The sequence below is a fragment of the Lathyrus oleraceus genome, chromosome 2 (assembly GCF_024323335.1).
Source record: "Lathyrus oleraceus cultivar Zhongwan6 chromosome 2, CAAS_Psat_ZW6_1.0, whole genome shotgun sequence".
Taxonomy (NCBI): Eukaryota; Viridiplantae; Streptophyta; class Magnoliopsida; order Fabales; family Fabaceae; genus Lathyrus; species Lathyrus oleraceus.
Genome location: NC_066580.1, coordinates 373,643,513 through 373,665,942, shown reverse-complemented (window position 1 = coordinate 373,665,942; position 22,430 = coordinate 373,643,513).

The window sequence follows — 22,430 nt, the reverse complement described above, 5'->3', positions numbered from 1 at the left end:
ATAGAATTTCTAGAGCATTAGGTTATCGATGAGCCTGATGATGTGGTTACTTCTCTTCTTCCTCACTCATCTAGGTTTTGGAAGAGGAAGTATGATCAACTCACCAAGGAGAAGGCCGATATGGAAGCAGCTTATGAGAGAGAGGTGAGGAGGCTCCGTGTTACTTATCTTCCGATCTCGAAGGCTTTGGATGATTTCTTCTAGGGCTCCATAGGATGTTCATTCTCCTTTCCTCTTGTATTGTATTTGGTTACCAAAATTGTACTACTTCTTTGGTGTAAAAAGTTTCCAAATATTATTGCCATGAGTATTCCATATATGTCTTAAATGTTCAATATTTTCCAAATGTTAGCAAATAGGTCTTTAAAAAGTTCCTCCGATTAAAAATAAACCATATGCACAAACATTGCATGTATCATATGCATAAGCAGGTTTTGTTCTAAGCTCTTGATCAATGGTCTAACTCTTTGCTCTTCATTTATTTTGAAGACAAGCTAACACACCGGTATAATACCAGAGCAAATCTTCCGAAGATAATGGAACATATCGAGCAAGAAAATAGGGACTTAAAGGAAGAGATCGCTAGACTGACTGCCATGATGGAGTCAGTTCTGGCCGCACAAAGCCAAGCTTCACCAACTCCTAGAACTCCTCCCGTGAGGACGGTCATATCTGAGATAGCTACTTCAACTGTGCCTGCCGCGACAGCCCACTTTGCTCTGACTATGCCAGCCAGATTCCCTTGGGGAATGCCTTCTAATTTCATGCCAAAGGGTTTTGCTCCTACTCTCGCTTCTATGCCGACATCTAGCCCGGTCTTGTCTGTGCCACCTCCTGTTATACACACTTTTCCCCGTGTTGAAGACACCATTTATCATTCCGAGCCGTCTGAGGGCCCGGACGTATATGAGAAAATGGACGAAATGAAAGACCAATTCCTTGAGCTGCGCAAGGAACTGAAGACTTTGAGGGGTAAGGACCTCTTTGGGAAAAGTGCTGCTGAGTTGTGCCTGGTGCCCAACGTGAAGATTCCTGTTAAATTCAAAGTGCCTGACTTTGAGAAGTATAAGGGAAATACATGCCCGCTCAGCCATCTTGTGATGTATGCTCGCAAGATGTCAACACAGACTGACAATGACCAACTGATGATTCACTACTTTTAGGATAGCCTGACAGGTGTTGCGCTCCGGTGGTACATGGGGCTGGAGAGTGCAAGCATCCGCACTTTCAACGATCTAGGCGAGGCCTTCGTAAAGCAGTATAAATATAATGTGGATATGGATCCAGACAGGGACCAATTGAGGGCAATATCCCAGAAGGATAAGGAGACCTTCAAGGAATACGCCTAGAGATAGCGAGAACGGGCAGCTCAGATAGTGCCACCCCTGGAGGAGAAAGAGATGACAAAGATCTTCTTAAAGACTTTGAGCTCTTTCTATTACGAGAGAATGATTACTAGTGCTCCCTCAAACTTCACCGAAATGGTGAATACGGGAATGAGGCTAGAGGAAGGGGTCCGTGAAGGACGTTTATCTCGAGATGACAGTTCCTCAGCAAAGAAGTATGGAGGCTTTGCTAGGAAGAAATAGAGAGAGACTCATGTTGTGTCCTCTCATGTTAAAAGAAGACCCTCTATGAGGAGGAAGGATGTACGTCCAACTGTCAACCAACACCAGGTGGCTCATATAGCACCTGCTTTCAGAGAAGTTCATCAACAACAACCACAACAACAACAACATCATCAACAACAACAGGCCTACCAGCCTCACAACAATAATAACACCAGCACCAACAACTACGAGAGGAAAAGGGTAACTTTCGACCCGATTCCGATGACATATGCTGAGCTTTATCCTTCCTTGATTGATAGAAAGATGATAACTCCACGAGATCCTCCCGCTGTACCAATCAATCCTCACTGGTGGTACAAGCCTGAACTCCATTGTGTGTATCATTTCAGAGCTCCCGGACATGATGTGGAGAGTTTCTTTCCATTGAAGACCAAGGTGCAAGACCTTGTGAGAAGTGGGATATGGTTTTTTGAGGATGTAGGTCCGAATGTGAAGAAGAACCCATTGCCCGAGCATGGGAAGGCAGCTGTTAACATGGTTCAGGGGTGCCCTGGAAAGTATAAAGTCCTTTATGTGAATGACATAAGGCAATCCTTAGTTGAGATGCATAAGTTGTTGTGTGAACACAACCATTATGAGCATGATCATGACAGGTGCCAGGTGTGCACTATCAATGAGAGAGGATGTCGTCAAGTGGGAAAGGACATCCAAGAGATGTTGGACCAAGGGATGATTGAAATACTTCAGAATCGTAATGAGGATGAAGTCGATGTTATCACTCCCGTGTTTAAAATTCCTGAGCTTGTTGTTATTAGATATGATGGCAGCAAAAAGAAAGTATCTCCAGCTCTTGTCATTAAGCCAGCGGGCCCTATCCTGTATGTATCAGATAAAGTTGTTCCTTACCGATATAACACAGTCATGCTGGAGGATGGAAAGGAGGTGTCATTGCCCTCAACTTATGTGGTGAGTATTTCAGATGTTAGTGGAGTAACCTGTAGTGGTCGTGTTTTCTCGGCTCAGCCGAAATCCCACGAAGACATTGTGAAGATAACTGCTGATAATCCTGCCGGTCCTGTGGGGACTTCTTCTTCAAATAATTATATTCTTGTTGTGAAGGGTGTTGACCTTGTTGCTGTTAAAAATAATAATACTCCTATCCTGGTTGGTCAGTCTGGCATTTTGAAAGAGGATGGTGATGAGATGCTGAGGCTGATCAAAAGGAGTGAATATAATGTTGTTGATCAATTGCTTCAAACTCCATCAAAGATATCTGTCTTATCTTTGTTGATGAATTCCGAGCCACACCGTGAAGCTTTGCAGAGGGTGTTAGACGTGGCATACGTGGACCTCGATGTCACAATAGAGCAGTTTGATAACATTGTTGCAAATATAACCGCTTACAACAATTTAAGCTTCTGTGATGATGTCTTCTCGAGGAGGGAAAAGACCATAATTTGGCTTTACATATATCAATGAATTGCAAAGACGATGCCCTGTCCAATGTGTTGATGGACACAGGATCATCACTTAATGTGTTGCCAAAGTCCACTCTTGCTAAACTTTCATATCAGGGGCCTCCCATGAGGCAGAGTGGAGTGGTAGTAAAGGAGTTTGATGGATCGCGTAAAACTGTGATTGGTTAATTGGAACTCCCGATCAAGATTGGACCTAGTGATTTCCAAATCACCTTCCAGGTCATGGATATTCATCCGTCTTATAGCTTCTTGTTGGGTAGACCATGGATTCACGAGGCAGGCGCCGTGACATCCACCATACACCAAAAGTTGAAGTTCGTGAAGAACAAGAAGTTGGTGGTGATAGGGGGAGAGAAGGATCTCTTGGTTAGCCATTAATCTTCCTTCTCCTATATTGATGCTGAGAATGAGGTAGGGACTCCGTTCCAAGACTTGTCTATTGCTGAGCCTTCTAGGAAAGGACTTTCTTCATTTGTCTCCTATAATGATGCGAAGTTGGCCATTGAGCATGGTGCAACTACCGGTTTGGGGAAAATGATCAAGTTGGAAGATAACAAGTCCCGGGCTGGCATAGGGTACTCTTCTGGTGTTTCTAATGATCGTGGGTTGTTCCCGAGTGGAGGTTTCATCCACACCGTTGAAGATCAGGAACCTGCTCCCATTGTTGAAGATGATGAAGAGGAAGACCTTGGCAATTTTGTCATACCTGGAGGAATCTGCAATAATTGGGTCGATGTTGATGTTCCAACAGTTATCATAAGTCAATGTAATATGTTCATTTTGATTAAAAACCCTTCTCCCATGCAAAAAGGAGAAGTGAGGACATTGTTGGCATAATTTGATTAATACAATGATATTCATTCAATAATCGCATGTTAAATGTTTGTTTTCTCAAATTATTTTCCCTTTTTCTTTTTTGCATGAAATTGGTGATCACCATAAAACCCTAAAAAAGAAAATAAAATCAACTTTTCATCTGCATAATGATTGGCCTTGCTTGAATTCTGAAATCGTTTTTATACTCAAAATCATTATGCAGGTTAATCAAACCCATTGAACATAATGATCCAACACCATCTCCCAACTTTGAGTTCCCTGTATTTGAGGCAGAAGAAGATGATGTTGAAGAGATTCCTGATGAGATTACCCGTTTGCTTGAGCACGAGGAGAAGATCATTCAGCCACATCTTGAGAATCTGGAAACAGACAACTTCGGGTCTGAAGACTGCATTCGTGAAGTGGAGATTGGGGCACTCCTTAAAGAGTCTGTTAAGAAGGGGTTGATCGAGTTGCTACGAGAATATGTCGACGTCTTTGTCTGGTCGTATGAAGACATGCCTGGTCTAGATACTGATATTGTGCAAAATTTCTTGTCGTCGAAGCCTGAGTATGTACCTGTGAAGCAGAAGCTTAGAAGAACTCATCCCGATATGGAGGTTAAGATTAAAGAAGAAGTTCATAAACAAATTGATGTGGGGTTTCTGGTGACTTCTACATATCCTCAATGGGTGGCCAATATTGTTCCTGTGCCTAAGAAAGATGGAAAATTCCGAATGTGTGTGGATTACCGTGACTTGAATAAGGCTAGTCCGAAAGATGATTTTCCTCTACCACACATTGATATGTTGGTAGATAATACAGCTAAATTCAATGTCTTCTCATTTATGGACGGATTTTCCGGTTATAATCAGATTAAAATGGAACCCGAGGATATGGAGAAGACAACATTCATCACACCTTGGGGAACATTATGTTATGGAGTGATGCCCTTCGGTTTGAAGAACGTCGGAGCCACGTATCAACGTGCTCTGACTACCTTGTTTCAGGATATGATGCACAGGGAGATTGAGGTATATGTTGATGATATGATTGCAAAGTCGAAAATGGAAGTTGAACATGTAGAATACTTGTTGAAGATTTTCCAGCGTTTGAGGAAGTACAAACTCCGCTTGAATCCGAACAAGTGTACATTTGGAGTCCATTCCGGCAAGTTATTGGGTTTTATTGTCAGCGAGAGAGGTATTGAGGTTGATCCTGCCAAGGTCAAAGCAATACAAGAGATGCCTGCGCCCAAAACTGAAAAGCAAGTCCGAGGTTTTCTTGGCCGCTTGAATTATATTTCGATATTTATATCCCACATGACTGCCACATGTGTGCCTATATTCAAGCTCCTCCGGAAAGATCAGCGTCATGATTGGACCGAGGATTGCTAAAAGGTCTTCGACTGTATCAAAGAGTATTTGTCTGAGCCTTCGATTCTGTCTCCGCCTGTTGAAGGGAGACCATTGATTATGTATTTGACTGTGCTTGACGATTCCATGGGTTGTGTCCTTGGTCAGCAAGATAAATCAGGAAAGAAAGAATATGCAATATACTACTTGAGTAATAAGTTCACTGACTGTGAGTCTCGGTACTCAATGCTTGAGAAGACATGTTGTGCTTTGGCTTGGGCCGCTAAACGTTTACGCCAGAATATGTTGAATCATACAACTTGGTTGATATCCAAAATGGATCCAATCAAGTATATCTTTGAGAAGCCTGCTTTAACTAGGATAATTGCTCGTTGGCAGATGTTGTTATCCGAGTATGATATTGAGTATCGAGCTCAAAAAGCTATTAAAGGTAGTATCTTGGCTGATCATTTGGCGCATCAACCGATTGAAGATTATCAGTATGTGCAATACGACTTCCCTGATGAGGATATTCTGTATTTGAAGATGAAAGATCGTGATGAGCGTACGCTCGATGAAGGGCCAGAGCCTGGTTCCCGATGGGGTATGGTGTTTGATGGTGTTGTTAATCAATATAGAAATGGTATTGGGGCAGTGATTATTACTCCTCAAGGCACTCATTTTCCTTTTATAGCAAGGATAACGTTCAAATGCACGAATAATATGGCGGAGTATGAGGCTTGTATCATGGGTTTGGAAGAGTGTATTGATCTTAGGATCAAACATCTTGATATTTATGGTGATTCGGCCCTTGTTGTTCATCAGATTAAGGATGAATGGGAGACGAATCATCCTGGCCTCATCCCATACAGAGATTATGCGAGGAGGATTTCAACTTTCTTTACCAAGGTTGACTTCCATCATATTCCTCGAGATGAGAATCGGATGGAGGATGCTCTCGCTACGCTTGCTTCAATGATTGTAATGAAGTATTGGAATGAAGTCCCCAATATTACTATGATGCGCTTGGATAGACCAGCTCATGTATTTGCAGTTGAGGAGGTGAAAGATGATAAGCCATGATATTATGATATCAAGTGTTTTCTCCAAAGTCAGATTTACCCGCCTGGGGCATCTGTTAAAGACAAGAAGACTTTGAGGAGATTATCAGGCAGTTTCTACCTTAATGGTGATGTGCTTTACAAGAGAAATTTTGACATGGTTCTGCTTAGATGCGTGGATAGACACGAAGCAAACCTGTTGATGATTGAAGTCCATGAGGATTCATTTGGTACTCATTCCAATGGACATGCTATGGCAAAGAAGATGTTGAGAGCAGGCTATTATTGGTTGACAATGGAGTCTGACTGCTGCAAGTATGTGAAGAAATGCCACAAGTGTCAGATTTATGCGGATAAGTTCATGTTCCCCCGACACTTCTGAATGTTATTTCCTCACCATGGCCTTTCTCCATGTGGGGAATTGACATGATTGGCATGATTGAACCAAAGGCGTCGAACGGCCACCATTTTATTCTTGTAGCCATTGATTACTTCACCAAGTGGGTTGAAGCGGCATCATATGCAAATGTAACCAGGCAGGTGGTTGTAAAGTTTATCAAGAATCAATTCATATGCCGATATGGTGTGCCAGACAAGATCATTACCGATAATGTATCTAACTTGAACAATAAGATGATGAAAGAGCTGTGTAGCGAGTTCAAGATTGCACATCATAATTCTTCTCCCTATAGACCCAAGATGAATGGGGTTGTTGAAGCTGCTAACAAGAACATTAAGAAGATTATTCAGAATATGGTTGTTACGTACAAAGATTGGCATGAGATGTTGCCATTTGCTTTGCATGGCTATCGTACATCGATTCACACTTCAACAGGGGCAACCCCTTTCTCTCTTGTATATGGCATGGAGGTTGTGCTCCCCGTGGAGGTTGTGCTCCCATCAATGAGAGTCTTAATGGAAGCCAAGTTAACTGAGGCTGAGTGGGTTCAGAGTCATTATGACCAACTGAATTTGATTGAAGAGAATAGATTAACTGCCATGTGCCATGGTCAGTTGTATCAGCAGAGGATGAAGAAAGCCTTTGATAAGAAGGTCAAGCCTCGTGTGTTCCGAGAAGGTGACCTCGTGCTCAAGAAAGTCTTGTCTTTCCGCCCGATTCCAGGGGCAAGTGGACTCCAAACTATGAAGGTCCATACGTTGTAAAGAGAGCCTTTTCAGGCGGTGCTTTGTTGCTTACAACTATGGATGGGGAGGATTTCACTCGTCCTGTGAATTCAGATGTAGTCAAAAAATACTTCGCCCAAAATAAAAACAGACTAGCTGGCTAAGTTGAAAACCCGAAAGGGCGACTTAGGCAAAAATGAGCGTCTCGGTGGATTGAAAACTCGAAAGGGCGATCCAGGCAAAAGTTAGAGACATGAAAAAAAATGAGTTTATATCCCGCTAGATTGAGTACCTCACCCTAGGGAAATCTAGGCAAAAATTAGGGATTTGGCAAGTAACTGCATCCTGACAAGACTTTGTTCTACAATTGTTATCTGTCAAAGGTCCTCTTTCAGTCATCATCAACTAAAGCTTCAAATACAGTGGATTCGGAGTTGGTGGAGAAACGGTCATTATGTTCAATGTAGTCCTTTTTCCATGTATATCACCAATCTCAAATTTGTAAAGATCCATGGAGTCTCGCCATTTGCGGACTACCATTCCATTAAATAAATTTGGGCCTTATCAAATTCCTTGCACTCTTATTTGTTTCTGTTAACAAATGTTTGCATGATTTAATTGATGAATATCATTGCTTTAAACAAATAAAGTTTTTTATAAATTGTTTTAAACAAAATGAACATTTACAATGACTGAAAGGATAAATGGAATGTCCTCAGTGCTTTCCCAAGGATAGTATGATCACCAAAGGGTAAGACATTTGTTCATATTCTGGCATGTTTATATCCTCTTCATCAGCTTTCAATTGTCTCCTCGTCAAGCGCTGAAAAAGTCATTAATTCCCCAGAGACTCTGATATGAGAAGTCTTCTCTGATGGCAGTAGTTTGTTCTATCTTGTTGGATTGCTTTCTCCTAGCAGAATCAGTGGATGTTCATCCAAACAGTTCCCGAATAATTTGTTTATGTATACATGTGTGTTTCCTCTACGGAGTCTTTGCGATCCATGGTTGGTGGATATATGGATGATCCCTTTTGTACCAGTTTATTGCCTTGATCTTTTAGATCTCTCTATATCAGGCACTAGCATTTGTTTTTATCAATTATATGGTTGTCACTCCTTGTGTGGACTGATGTAAAATCCCTTAGAGATTGATAAAAGATGATATGATATTCTACTCACGAAGACTTTGTCTTTCCCCAGCATGAGTAGAAACCCTCAGCGGAGTAAACATGTGTTCCCTGTAGAGCTATCTTTCCAGATAATTGTCTCCTCAGCAGGAAGTTTCCTAGAGCGATCGATGACAGGTTTGTTTCCTTTTTCATCCCCAGCATGTCACGTATTGACGAAGGATTCATTTCCGATTCCCTCAGCCAAGGCAGTTCCTTGGAGAATGCTTGCAGTTTATCCCCAGTGGAGTAAATTGTTCTTTCTTCCCTTAGCAGAGTTTCCTCCCCAGCAGTTAGAAGGGAGTGTTTTGATTGATGTGTATCTGGTTGGTGTTTGTTCCCTACAGAATTTCACATCATTCCTTGATAAGTTCCCCAGTAGAGTTTCTTCTACAGCGGATATTATTGATATTCAGCCACCTGTTCCCGAGAACTGATGGAAGGTCCCCGACAGTTTCTTCTATACCTTCCTTTTGTCAGGATTGTTGACCCTGGAGGACTACCCTTGTGTGGAATTTTATTTCTTGTAGTTGAAAGATGTGACTTTGCCCATCCCCAGCTGTGATCGGTGTCTTCCAGTGTTTATTCATCCTCAGCAGAGCTGAATTCTCCAGTAGGCTTCGCTTTTCTTGTTGAGATGTTGTGCCGGATGTTCGTTCTTGATTCGTGGACCTGTTTGTGTTAGAGATGTCTGGCTGTCAGCATTAATCACACACAAATCATGCATAATCATAGCATTCAGATATTCATGATTGCATTCTTTGCCATATATCTTTGCTTGTTATCTCCTGCTATTGGTGAAATGTTCTTCCCCAAGCAGATGTTTGTGTCTGATCTCTCCATATAGAGTCAGCCCCATAGGCAGAAAGTGTCTATCTTTCCTTCTTCCTTCCCCACTGAGATATGCCCTCGTGGATGATTATTATTTCAGTTTCCTCCCCATTTGTGTATCGGGATGGAATTACTCCCCTGAGTTATATCCTCATCGGGTTGAGTCTTGTTTGATTGTGTCTTTCTAGTTTGTTCATGGATTGACTATCCTTTCTTGTTATCCCCTGCTTTCCCTTGTGGTTCAGTTGTTAGATTGCTCAGTAACCAGTAATTGTCCATCTCTTCCCCAACGAATCTTGTGGTTTTCTACCCAATAATCGATAGTTGTAAGTCCTATTTATGTGGTTTTCTACCCAGTAGCCGGTAGATGTAATCCCCTCTTTGTTGGTTATCTTTACCCAGTAACCGGTATTGATATTCCTTCGTTTTGGAGTATACCACTCAGTAACTGGTGACATATCTCTTGGATAACTGCTTTTGTTAGGAAATTTATCCCTTGCGAGTCGTCTTTCATCTACCCTTGTTTAGGTGATGATTGTTTCTCCTTTTGATTGGTCATCATTTTATACCCGGTAACTGGTATCTCGATGTCCTTTCTTTTCGGTTGACTTATCCTTTATTAACCCAGTAACCGGTTGTGGATAATCTTCCATGCGAGTATGTTATCTACGTTATGACAGTAATAGATAATATATCTCATGCGCTCTTCAGTCGAAGTCTTTGTTCTTCCCCAGTCTAGTAAGATTCGTATTTCCTTGCGGAATCGAATGCCCATCTTGTAAGTCGGGATTGCTTTTTCAGTCCTTCTTTCGGATGATGAGTGTCTTGGATATATTTCCAATTCACGCCTGGTTGGTTACCTATTATATACCCAGTAATCGGTATCCTCGATGTTCCTTCCTTCTGCTCCCTATTATGACTTTTTGTCCCCTGTGGAGTCAGATTTTCCTGAGTTGAGATGTGCATTTTAGGTCCTCCTCAGATGTTTCGGATGATTGATATCTCTCACCCTTATACCGGTGTTAGATATTCTTTCTCCCTGAGCATGTTTTTCTCTCACCTAGTAACCGGTTTTGATAACATGTCTCCCTTTGAGTTTATTACCCAGCAGCCGGTAATATCTCGTTGTTTCCTCCTCAGTTGAGTCCTTTGTGGATATCTCCGTATGAGTCCGGATTATTATCCGATGTATCCTTTGTGGATAGTTTTGCTGTATTGGCATATTGCCCAATACATGCATCTTTGCGTCAGCTCGAGGCCTTCCACCGATTTATTTTCGTGGAATCCCTTTGTGTCTCCCAGCAAGTTTTCAAGTCGTGACCTGCTCACGCATTTTTTCCTTTATTCCCCCAGAGTCTCTGTCTCCTTAGTGAGTGTGTTACTCCTATTGGACCTTTGGATTCTCCTGACTTCTTTCCTTTGTGGCAATTATTCACCATGAAGATTTTGCTTTTTACATGCATTTGCATCATGAGATCTCTTAGGGACCTAAGTTCGTCTCTTTGTTATTATTTAAGCCCATTCTACCTCGTCGAGAGGAAGATTTTAACCTTCATATCTCCAGCTAGAATAACCTTAAATAGGGGCATCTGCAAGACCCTAATTTTGACCCTAAGATCCCTCATGGCATCGTGTTATTGCACAAGTGCATTGCCTCAAGGATCATAGCATGTTTGGCTCCTTAACCCTAGGGCTGGGACTTGTGTGAGTGGTTTGAGACCACCAAGCATACTTGTATTGTATATTATTGCTTTTCTTATTTTTATTACTAACCAAAATCACAAAAATATGTCACTAACTCTTTTTGTTTTCAAGTTCAAGTGATCATGTGCTCTCATGCTCCTAGGAAGCTCCTAAACCCAATGAAGTGGCTAGATGAAGATGAGAAAAAGCATGAAAATGGTCCACAAAGTTCCTAATAATCATATATGTCTCCCAAGTATCTCAATTTTCCAATTTGATCAAGATAACCCAAAGGGCTTGAAGATTGTTTCCCAAGGAAACCCTAATCTCACTGTGCTTTGACTGTGCCTTGCCCATGAAGCAATCTCAACCTATGGTCAAATTCAATCAAGGGAAGTTCTTTCATTTATCATTTTATGCATATGTGAGCCAATTTTAGGCCCTTCAATCATTTATTCATCAAGATTGGAAGTTTGACTTTGAAAAGTTGACCAGTCAAGTCATCTAACTAAGCTGAGGTTCAATGTTCTTAATAACCATATCAACAACTTTAATGTTTATCAAAAATCCATTTGAAACTTGTAAGGTCATCATTCATTTCAAAACATTATAGGTCATTTTAACTAAAACCCTAATTTTGGGTCAACTTCCCAAGGACCTAACTTCCTTAATTTTTATGATTTTAAGGTGATACCAAATGCATTGGAAAGCATAAGATGTCTAATTCAAATGTTATGTTGGACAAAATATCATAATACTAAAATAAATACATGTGATAATACAAAACATTATAGGTCACCTTGGACCTAAGTCATTGAATTTGAAAAAGTGCCCAACTTAAAATGCCGATAACTTTTTCATGAAAAATCAAATGATGCATAATTTGAGTATAAATTGATCATATTGAAAATATATACAACTTTTATGGTGGAGGTTTTTTCATTTGAAGCTTGCATCATGGGAAAAGAGGGGCTTGAATGGGCTTGCTTTTTGTGAAAATTTTCAAAGGAGACTTAAACATGTTTTGTACCCAAACTTTCACAGCCAGTTTTCATTAATTTCCAAATGCCAAATGAATTTTTTCCCAACATTACTTTTATTCCTTATTTCAAGGGCTTTCTAACAATTACTCACATTACTTTTTTGGACTTTCCATATGTGAGTTTCGAAGAGCTCTTTCTTTATGTTCATTTTAACATTTCATGATGAAACTTAATGTGCAAGCCATTTCCTTCCAAATTGCACGTCCAATTCCATTTCAATTGATCTCAGCATGGTTTAGCATCCATAATTGGGCCTTACATGCACATATACAGGCCCATGCACCAAAGATTCAAATTGCCATGCACACGAGGGAATCATGAACTCAGCCCTCTTCAGCTATAAATAAGCACTCAATCTCATTCATTTGGCAACCTTGTGGAGACCTAAAATGCTGCAACACTGAAATCCCAACCAATACCAAAGGAATTTTCAGATTTTTCTCTCTTTTTCAAGCTTGAAATTCAACATCATTAGTTGATTTTCAAAGCTCAATTCCTTAGCCTATCATCTCCATTACATCTCCAGAGCAAAAAAGGATCAAGATCTTGAAGAATTCGTGGCCTTAAGAGCTCCATTTCAGAGGTAGAACTTCAAACTTTTTGGATCTAGATCTTGCAATTCAATGTAGTTTTCTTTGGTTTGTGTGGTTTTTTGAAGTCCTCACACTTGAGGCAGGCCAATGGTGGTCTCATTTCTTCATTTCGTGCATTTGTAGTTGACACACCATGATCTTCCATCTCACATTTCTCTCAAAATAGGAAGAGTGAGGAAGATCCATGGATACAGTGGTGATGTACATCACCTGAGCTTCATTTTGATGTCCTTGTTTTTCATTTTTGTTACAAAAATTTTCTCTGCAACTGGTGGCCGAAGATTGTTGGATCACCGGAGAAGATGGTGGTTTCCACCACCTGTACCACGTGTGCATCTTCAGAACCATTGGATCATGCTTCCACGTTATAATCCTGGTCATTCCTTATGTTTACTTGTTTTAAATCATTATGTCGCACGCTTGACTCAAGTGTACCATGCGCCCTAGCCTCTGAGCCTTTGATCCACGCCACGTCATTTAATGAGCTTGATCCTGTGGCGCTGGATTTTTCATCTTTTCTATTTTTCATTTTAATTTCAGTTAATTCCTTTTATTTTCAAAAATTCCTATAAATTTTATTTGAAGTCACAAAAATATGAGACCAATTCCAAAAATTTTTGGAAAAATCTAGTTTCATATTTTGATTTATAAATATTTTTGTGATTTCATTTAATATTTTTTGTGAATTATTTGGTTTTAATAGTTTTAATTCATTTTAAAATACTTTCTGATATTTGAAAAATCCAAAAATATTTTCCTAAAACTTATGGATCATGATAAGTCAATTAAAAATAGTCTCATCAATTTCTTATTTGATTTGAGATTTATTTGAGATTTTAAATCATATTGTGTTATTTTTTATTGTTTTTAATTGTTTTAAAATAGTTTATGATTTCTAAAATTGTTGAGAAAATTTGTCAAAGTTTATTTGACCAAGTTAGACCTATGAGAATTTAATTGGACTTGTTGAAGTTGATTTGAATTAAATTTGAGGTTTGACCATATTTTGATTATTTTATTTTGCATTTTATTTTAATTCAAAAAAACTACCAAAAAATATGGTTGACTTATTGACTTGTAATTCTTATTGACTTGTAATTCTGTTTGGCATTGATTGATGATGACTTGGTTCACATTTGATCAATTGAATTTGATACTTGAATTCTCTTTCCCTCCATTTCATCTTCATCCCATTTTTTTCATCATTTGGTCAATGAGTTAATGTCTTATGGTTGGTCTTGACAAATGAGAGGTTTAACCTTCTTTGATCCAAACCAAACTCAACTTGATCCATGATCAAGTGAGTTGCTTTGTGTCCAAGATAGGTTGCTTCTTGGTCAAGCAAATAACCTAAAGTCATACAAGGCCCTTCCCCTTTTGTTTTGGCATGGCAAGTTTGTGGAGCTTGGCTTACTAGTCATGATCTCTAACTTGTGTTTATTTGCCTATATTTTTATTGACCGGCCTCAGATAGGTGTGACTACTACATTAGTCCACTTACGATTGCTTAACATAGCGCTACATTGTCTTATGACAAACTAACATAACCATACTAATTACTAACTTTAATTTGAGCATTTAATTTCTTGCCCTTTACTTTTAATTCCATTTATTTCTTGCTCATTTATTCATATTGCTTTTCATTTTGCTCACTTGAGCACATATTTTATGTTGATGTCATTTTTCTTTTGCTCATTTGAGCTCATTATTGTATATAAATATATTGTTGTCTTGTGATTGCTTTTTCTTTGTTTTGTGTGAACCTAATGCAAAAAGGAGAAAGGACTTAGAATTAGGACATATCTATGCTTAAATGAATTCAAGAGCAACTAGGTCTCATGCCTTTAGAATGCTAAAATTGTTGAAGAGCAACTAGGCCTCATGCCTTTAGAATGCTAAATTTTAAAGTTGACTTGAAAGGGATTTCTCATCCAAACTTATTCTTTGTCCATTCCTCTTATTTATGTTGTGAACTTTTTGATGTTTGCTCTTGTGCGATAGGGATCCTATCTTGAGATTGTGAAAAAAAGACCATTGTCATGAGTAGCCAAGTTAAGAGACAAGCCAAGTGGAGATCCTAGGAGCTTGAATTCAAATTGTTTGATTGCTTGATTGTTTGCTAAGTCCAAAGGAAAGGAGCATCTTGAGTCATCTCTATGACTTCAAGAAAAGGAACTCCAAGGGTTTATCTTTCCCCTCTTATCTTTGTATTGCTTTAGGACTAGCCCTTCTCTTTATCTCCCCACTCTAACCAAGCCAAAATCTTTTCTTTCAAACTTTGACATTATTTCAAATTAGAAACCTAGGACTTATGCCTTTGACTTTTCAAAACCATTTTCATAAGTACATATTGTGAATAAATCTTAATCCCTACTTTGACTTCATTTTGGTAAATAAATCTAACTTGTAAATATAACTCACTTCAAGTTGTTTTTGTGGTTCCAATGCCCACTCTTGTTAAACCTTTTCATAAACATTAGTCATAGGTTTGAGTTATCATAGTGGTTGATGTAAACTTCATCTCATCTTTAGTGATTGGATTATAAGTCTTCCATACTTATTATAGGGTTAACCCCTCACTAGTATGTTGAAGCCTTCCTCACATGGTGGATTATTGGTTTAGGTTGAGTTTTCTCCCTTTGATAACAAAAGACCTTAAGGGTTTTGATTAAAATCAATTCACCAATCTTTAAGATTTTTTACCCCGAACTACGAGGTTTTGATCCTCCTTTGTGATGGTACATAGGCAATGAGTTCATCCATTCAAACAACAAAATTTGTAAATATAATCTATTCTCTTCTCATCCCTCCAATCTTTTGCACAAACCTTTTCACAAATACCAACCTACAACACATATTTGCAAAAAGGGTTCCCTTAGAGTACTAAGGATATTTTTGGTGTGTAAAACCTTCCCATTTCATAACCAACCCCCTTATCCATATCTCTGACATTTTTATTAGTTTTTTATTTGAAAACCTTCTTACCTTGGCTTTTGTTAGCCTTTTAACCTTTCCTTTGGACAAATAAAACTGCGGTGGCGACTCGAATTGTATGTTGACTTTTGGTTTAGTCAATAAACCTAAAGGTAACGAAAACCCCGCTACAGTACTATTAGATATAAATGTGCAATTAATACGAATCCTTACCTCAATCATAATCCACTCACTAAGTTGATTTGCAGATGTTCCCAATAAATCAATATGATCCCTAATCCAAAAAAGAAAGGTTATTTCTTCACCACCCATGAAAACATGTATATTGAGTTTGAACCTGATAATAACATAATTATAAGAAGTTCATTTAAACACAAAATTGTATCAAGATATGGTAATATATTACTTGAGTACTGGTTTGGTTGATTTGTGCTTGTTTAAACAAATATAAGGAGATGATACCCCATCACTCTTTCTTGTCTAATGGTCGCATTGTCTATAATACCAACCATTTTTTTGAAGGGATTATCTCCCTTGTTGTTGCTATTGTAACACACGCATTACTTTGTAGTGGGGCAAATAAGTAATAAATATATAATGAAATAGGTACAGAGACAATAGTGTTAAATTCAAAGAAAATGTATAACTTTTTGTATATAATGGAATAGTTCAATTGATGACGTGGCAGTATGTGGATGCAACATGGGTAATTTAGGAATTTCATTTTCTTTCAACTTTTCTAGATATTTATGATGTCAAGAGTTAAGAGAAAAGAAGGATTGGAGATTTTGATCAAAGATGACAATGAGACAACAGGGTGAACTACAACTAATGTTTTCTTCAAAGAAGTTTTCAGAAATTTATAAGGTACAATATTTTATATTGAATTGTTGATAATAGGATTTCTAATTGTGAGAATCATAAATTCTAACATAATAAAAGCATGAAAATTTGAATTTGGGTAATAATTTTTTACTTAAAATTGTTACAAGAGAATAACTTCCAAAAATATTTCCATAAACTTCCTTCTTTGAGAATGAAATACTTCAAATAGTTGTTATTGTGAATAAAGTTTTTAGAAGAACACGTCATATTATTTATTGTACTAACTACCATTACAAAGCCAATAATTTTTCCATACCTTCGTATTAAATTATATTACTTATTTACACAATACTTTTTTATACATTATACATAACATCGTGGAAACACATTAAATACCAACATATAACTCATAATCAAGTCTCTCATCAACTTATAAATGACAAAACCATATTAAATACATTTTGTTACTATTATATTTTTTTAAAGTACTCATACAATCATCCTTTGTTGTGCACGGACACTCACTGCATGTTTAACTATTCTGAGCCAATGCAAACCTCAAAACCATAAAGATCAATTAAAAAAAGTTTGAAATAGTCATGACATCAAGCCGAGTTCTTATTCATTCTACTCTCATAGACACCTTCACAATTTTTAAAATATCTACCCAAGTAAGTCTTTAACATTTTTCTTCAATAAATATTTTGACAAAAAATGACTCAGCACTCCTATCTTTAGGTTTGATCTTTTTTTTCCTCTTTTTCTTAAAGTCATATCCAGATATTGTTCCAGATTTTGTTAATTTGTATAACAATGACATGAACAAAACATGAGCTTCTTAAAAAACAATGGGATTCATCATTTTACTATATATAACAAAGACAACGATAATCCATTTATAATTAGTGACTGGACTTCTATTGTTGAATACTATCATTTTCCTGATAAGGTTGTTGTTAAAGTAGGGTATCATAGTGACAATATTTTCATAATCTAAGACTACAAAACAATATCATCTCAACAAGATTTACCATATTATCGTAGTCAATGTTTCTTCCATAAAAACATTTTCTTTATTTGATGTTACACTAATCCCTATTAATATTTCGTTGCCGAAATTAGTTGAGTTCTTATAATTTTTTTCCTATAAATATTACTTTCATAAATTATTTTTTAACTTTTTTCCTTCTCTTATTTATTTTTTAAAAATTGCAGGTAGACTTTGCAACAATATTAAGAGACTATGACTATGACTATCTTCTTCTGATTGTGATAACAAAAAGAAAAAATTGTTTATTTTATTAAACATCGAAGATTCGTACAAAATGAAAATGGCATACGAATGTGACCACTTTTGTGAATCAATCTATTATGACCTAGAAACAAAATTCGATTCAAAATTGATGTTTATTCAACAAACAAGATGTGTCATATATATACATAAAGACTTATGTTACCATGTTAATTATCACTTCTTTGTACAGTTAAACCAATGATTAATAAATTACCTTCATCCTTCAATAACCAATATTTTGGTAGTTTGACTAACCATTATTTAAGTAGTTTCACTAACAAACATTATTATCCCTAATAAAAATTAATATGGTTAATTTCGAAACATATTTATATTTTATTTTTAAACAATTATTTTAAACGAATTTCAAAAGAAAATTATTTTAATCTCTTTAATACTTATTTATAAAACAATAGAAATCAATTGAAATTCTAACTTATCCATTATGTAAAAAATATTACTTTCAACACCTAACTAATATCAACTTTTTTCAAAATAACGGAGCGACAACGCCACTCCCAATACATATATGGATATATCTATACTAAATTAATATCAGTATGTTAATAAAAAAAGGGACAATGTCGCTCTCCGTGCATACATATATTCCAAATAGAGTCGATATGACCTCTAATTATAGTGGTTTGCGCAAGAATTTTCGCTTAACGATGCCTTTAGATTGCTTAGCGAGTTGTCCTTTCTTCACTAGTGAGTTATGCCAACTCTTCCAAGTTCGTTTTTTCACCTTAATTTCGCTTAGTGAGGCCATATTTTCACTTAACGTGCAAGCCTTTCCTTCACCTTGAAGTTAATTAGCCCATAGGTAATATAAATTTCCCTTTTTATTGCTAAGCGGGCCATTTTGCACTTATTAAGCTTTAACGTCGCCCGATGAGCTTTTTACATTGCCTGAGAGAAAGATTTTGAAAATGGAGTTTTTAACATCACTTAAAAAGCTTTTAAAATTTCTTAACGAGACATTTACTCATGATTTCCTCTGATTTGTCATGTCTTTTTTCTTTCTATTTTCACATGTATTTATGAATGACATAATTAAAATGTTCATACAAGTGTTTTATCTTCTTTTTATGATAAATTGGAGGGGTTTTCAAGGGATTACTTGTGATTTAAGTTACTAAGTTCTTATATATTTTGCATACTTTTGGCACTTATCAACTCTCCTCAACTTATCTTTTTATTTGTCCTCAAACAAAATTAATACAAATGGAAAATCGTTCATTCATTCCAGATGCATACTTTGTATGAGATCTATGACTTAATCAGAAAATTTTGAAAAATCATTTAAATTTACATGATTTCGTATTACATAAATTTAAAATAAATATCACAATCAACCACAAATTATAACATGAAGATGGAATTATTGTTTAACTAATGTGTGATTTCAAACAAGTTTAGATCAACAGTCAATTTTCATTAGAATCATGATCTCACTTGATATCACTCAATTAGTTGGTGTTTTCCTTAAATTTTAGACAATGCATAAACTACAAATCAATTTTGCATTTCATCCAAGTAATTTCACAAAGTATACAATCAGTCGTGGATCCCTGATGTCTTTGTTTAGTTTGTAATGTGGCTAGGCTACAAAAGTATTGGTTTTTCTTTGGATTCAAATATTCCTAGTAAGTAAGAGGAAATGGTTCATTTTTACATCATTTGCTTCAAAATCTCTTTATTTTCCACTCACAACTTCCTTGTTACCTTTGACATTTTGATTATTTCATTTATTTTCTTTTTCTGTTGATTTTTCTTTTCGTTGCTTCTTTTTTCAAAGTACATTCTTTTTTTTTCTTTTGGTCACCTAATAAAAACTACTTGGTTTTATAAAATATAAGATTGTACACGATTCACATGCTAAGGTTTGTATGATTCTGATTTTAATTAACAGGCTTTCAAAAATCAAGTGAAACCTAACTTTAATCAAGCAAACCAACTCATGTTCGTGCTATCACTTGCAGATAATCATAAAAATTAACTATGTATGAAGCACTTAAAAAAATAACATTTGAATCATGCCTTTGGTTCTGATTATTTCATAAACCTAGACTATTGGATTCATATGCATTTGGTTGTCTAATCCATTGAATAATCTGAAGTTAAAATGTAATAGACATACAATTTAATCAAAATCACAAAAATTGGTCCAAAAACTTATGTATTATGACACTTAATCATGTTAGGTTAAAGAAATAACTAAGAATAAATAACAAAGTAAATGTCACATGACTCTGGTAAGCTTTAGTTGCAACATCCATCCCATAAGGCTATCATCATACGAAACAACTGTTTTGAATAAAATATTTGAATCTAAGACTTGAATTTTTCGCTGAACGACAATAACATTTTGCTAGTGCTTTAGCAGTGGAATATTTGCATAGAGAGGAAATAAACTCGCCTAGAGAAATATCAGCAAAATGGCCAAAACCTATTTCTTCGTGTTTAAGATCAAAAAAGAAATTTACATAAAAGAAATTTAAAGCGGGAAAGTTGAGTTGCCTCCCTAACAAATGCTTGTATGTGAGGTGATTGAGGTGAGTGACTTCTTTAATAAAGGAATAGAGGTCAATATACCAATGAGTACATCAATTATTAGTTAAGAAAGTTTAATTGATATCGCTTATAATATGATTTGACAAGTCCTCATATCAGATACATCATATAGAGGGTGAGATGAGTTTAATCTCACCTGCTCACCACACCCATTAGTATTTGAATATTATTTATATCATTTCACATTCGAATCCACACCCATTAGTATTTGAATATTATTTATATCATTTTACATTCGAATCTATGTGTATTGTACAATTCAAAGTCATTTAATTTCAAAACCATTGATCTTAATACTCTTTTAAGATTTTTTAACCCAAATACCCCTAATTTTCAAAAAAAATCCCAAACTACCCCAGTTTTAGGAGGAGGCGCCAATCCAATTGGCGCCTCCTCTTAAAATTAGAGCGGAGGCGCCAATTGGATTGGCCAGGGCACATGGTGTAGCCAATTCAATTAGCGGCCATGTGTATGGTTTGATAGGAGGCGCAAATTGGATTGACACCTCAATGTATTTTGCAATTTTTTTCTTATAAATAGAGGTGTTGTGTGAATCATTTTTCTATATCTCATTTCATCATTTTTCAATCATGTTTGGTGTTCGTCGCTGCTATGGAAAGGTGGTTTATTAGAGTGACAAACCTCCGATGTTGATGCTCTTTTGGAACATCACTACTTTCTATCAATTGAAGAGGGAGCTAGTTCGTTGGTTAGATGGGAAAATACCAAAGGGGTAAAAAATTAGAAGTATTGAGAGACTCGACAATATATTTGGTTGGGTGCGAATGAAAACTGATAAGGATGCTAGGGAAATGATGTTCGGACGAGATGACATCACTTTGAATGTTGTAATCAGTTAGAAATATTTTGTTTTCAGTTTGCTTATGTTGTAGTAATGTTTGTTGTGAACCTTCTTGTAACAAAAACTTAATGATATATAAAAATTGAAGGTTACAAAAATCCAATGTTACAAAAATATTATGACTCAAATGATGCTCCTCGATTGGGACAGTTGTTATTGTTGTGTCCTGGTTGACGACAGATACTACATAGTCTTATCATTTTATCTGCCGTATCCATTTCTGTCCTGATACGTGTGCTCTTTGGCCGTCCTTTTTTCTTTCTACGCATCTCGTCGTTGTTCCAAACTATGTCACCTTCATATGGAGGCCAGTATTCCTCCATTGGTAGCACCGAGAAGCTTTTATTATAGACATTCATGACGGTGATGGCCTTGTAAACATTAGATAGATGGCTGTAAGCATCCTGGCGAGTATGTGCGCATGCTGCAATCACATGGGAGCAAGGAATGCGGAAGGCCTGGAATTTTCCACAGTTGCAACAACTTCTGTTTAGTTTGACAGCATAGACTAAATTTGGTCTCCCCTTATTGTGGTCCATTGTTTCCTGCACGCTGAAATTTTACCTATGACGGTCAAAGACTATTACAGCGTGTGTGATAACTTTGATGCTCTCCTTTTTCATGACTTTAATGCAACACTCACTAAATATTTGCCCAAACATTAATACCGCACTCCATCTTTCACCTCTAGTTGCAAAGGTAGAAGGCAACCTATAATAGGTTGATATGACCAAGGCGGTTATTGGAAGATTTCTAATGCCTTTGAATACGCCGTTCATACATTCCACAAGGTTTGTTGTCATGTGGCCCCATCGATAGCCTCCGTAAAATTCCTTTGTCCACTGCTCTACTGGTATGTTATTCATACATCTTCCCACATCTTCATTAGATAGTCTAATTTCATCATGGTAATATTAAAATGACGGCTGAGTTAGAGCATACCCAGCATTCACCATTTTCTTGTGAAGGTTCTTATCTTTTATTGAACGCATGAAGTTTTGTGCAATATGTCTAATGCAATAGACATGGGTATAAGGAGGACCATGCCATCCTTTGTCATGATTATTGTAAGCACTCTCAATGGCAGCATGTCTATCAGAAATCAAACAAAGATTGGCTTATGGAGCCACATGCGTTTTGAGATGTCGAAGAAAGAAACCTCAACCACCAGCAGTTTCACCTTCAACCAGAGCAAAGGCAATGGGAAAGACATTGTT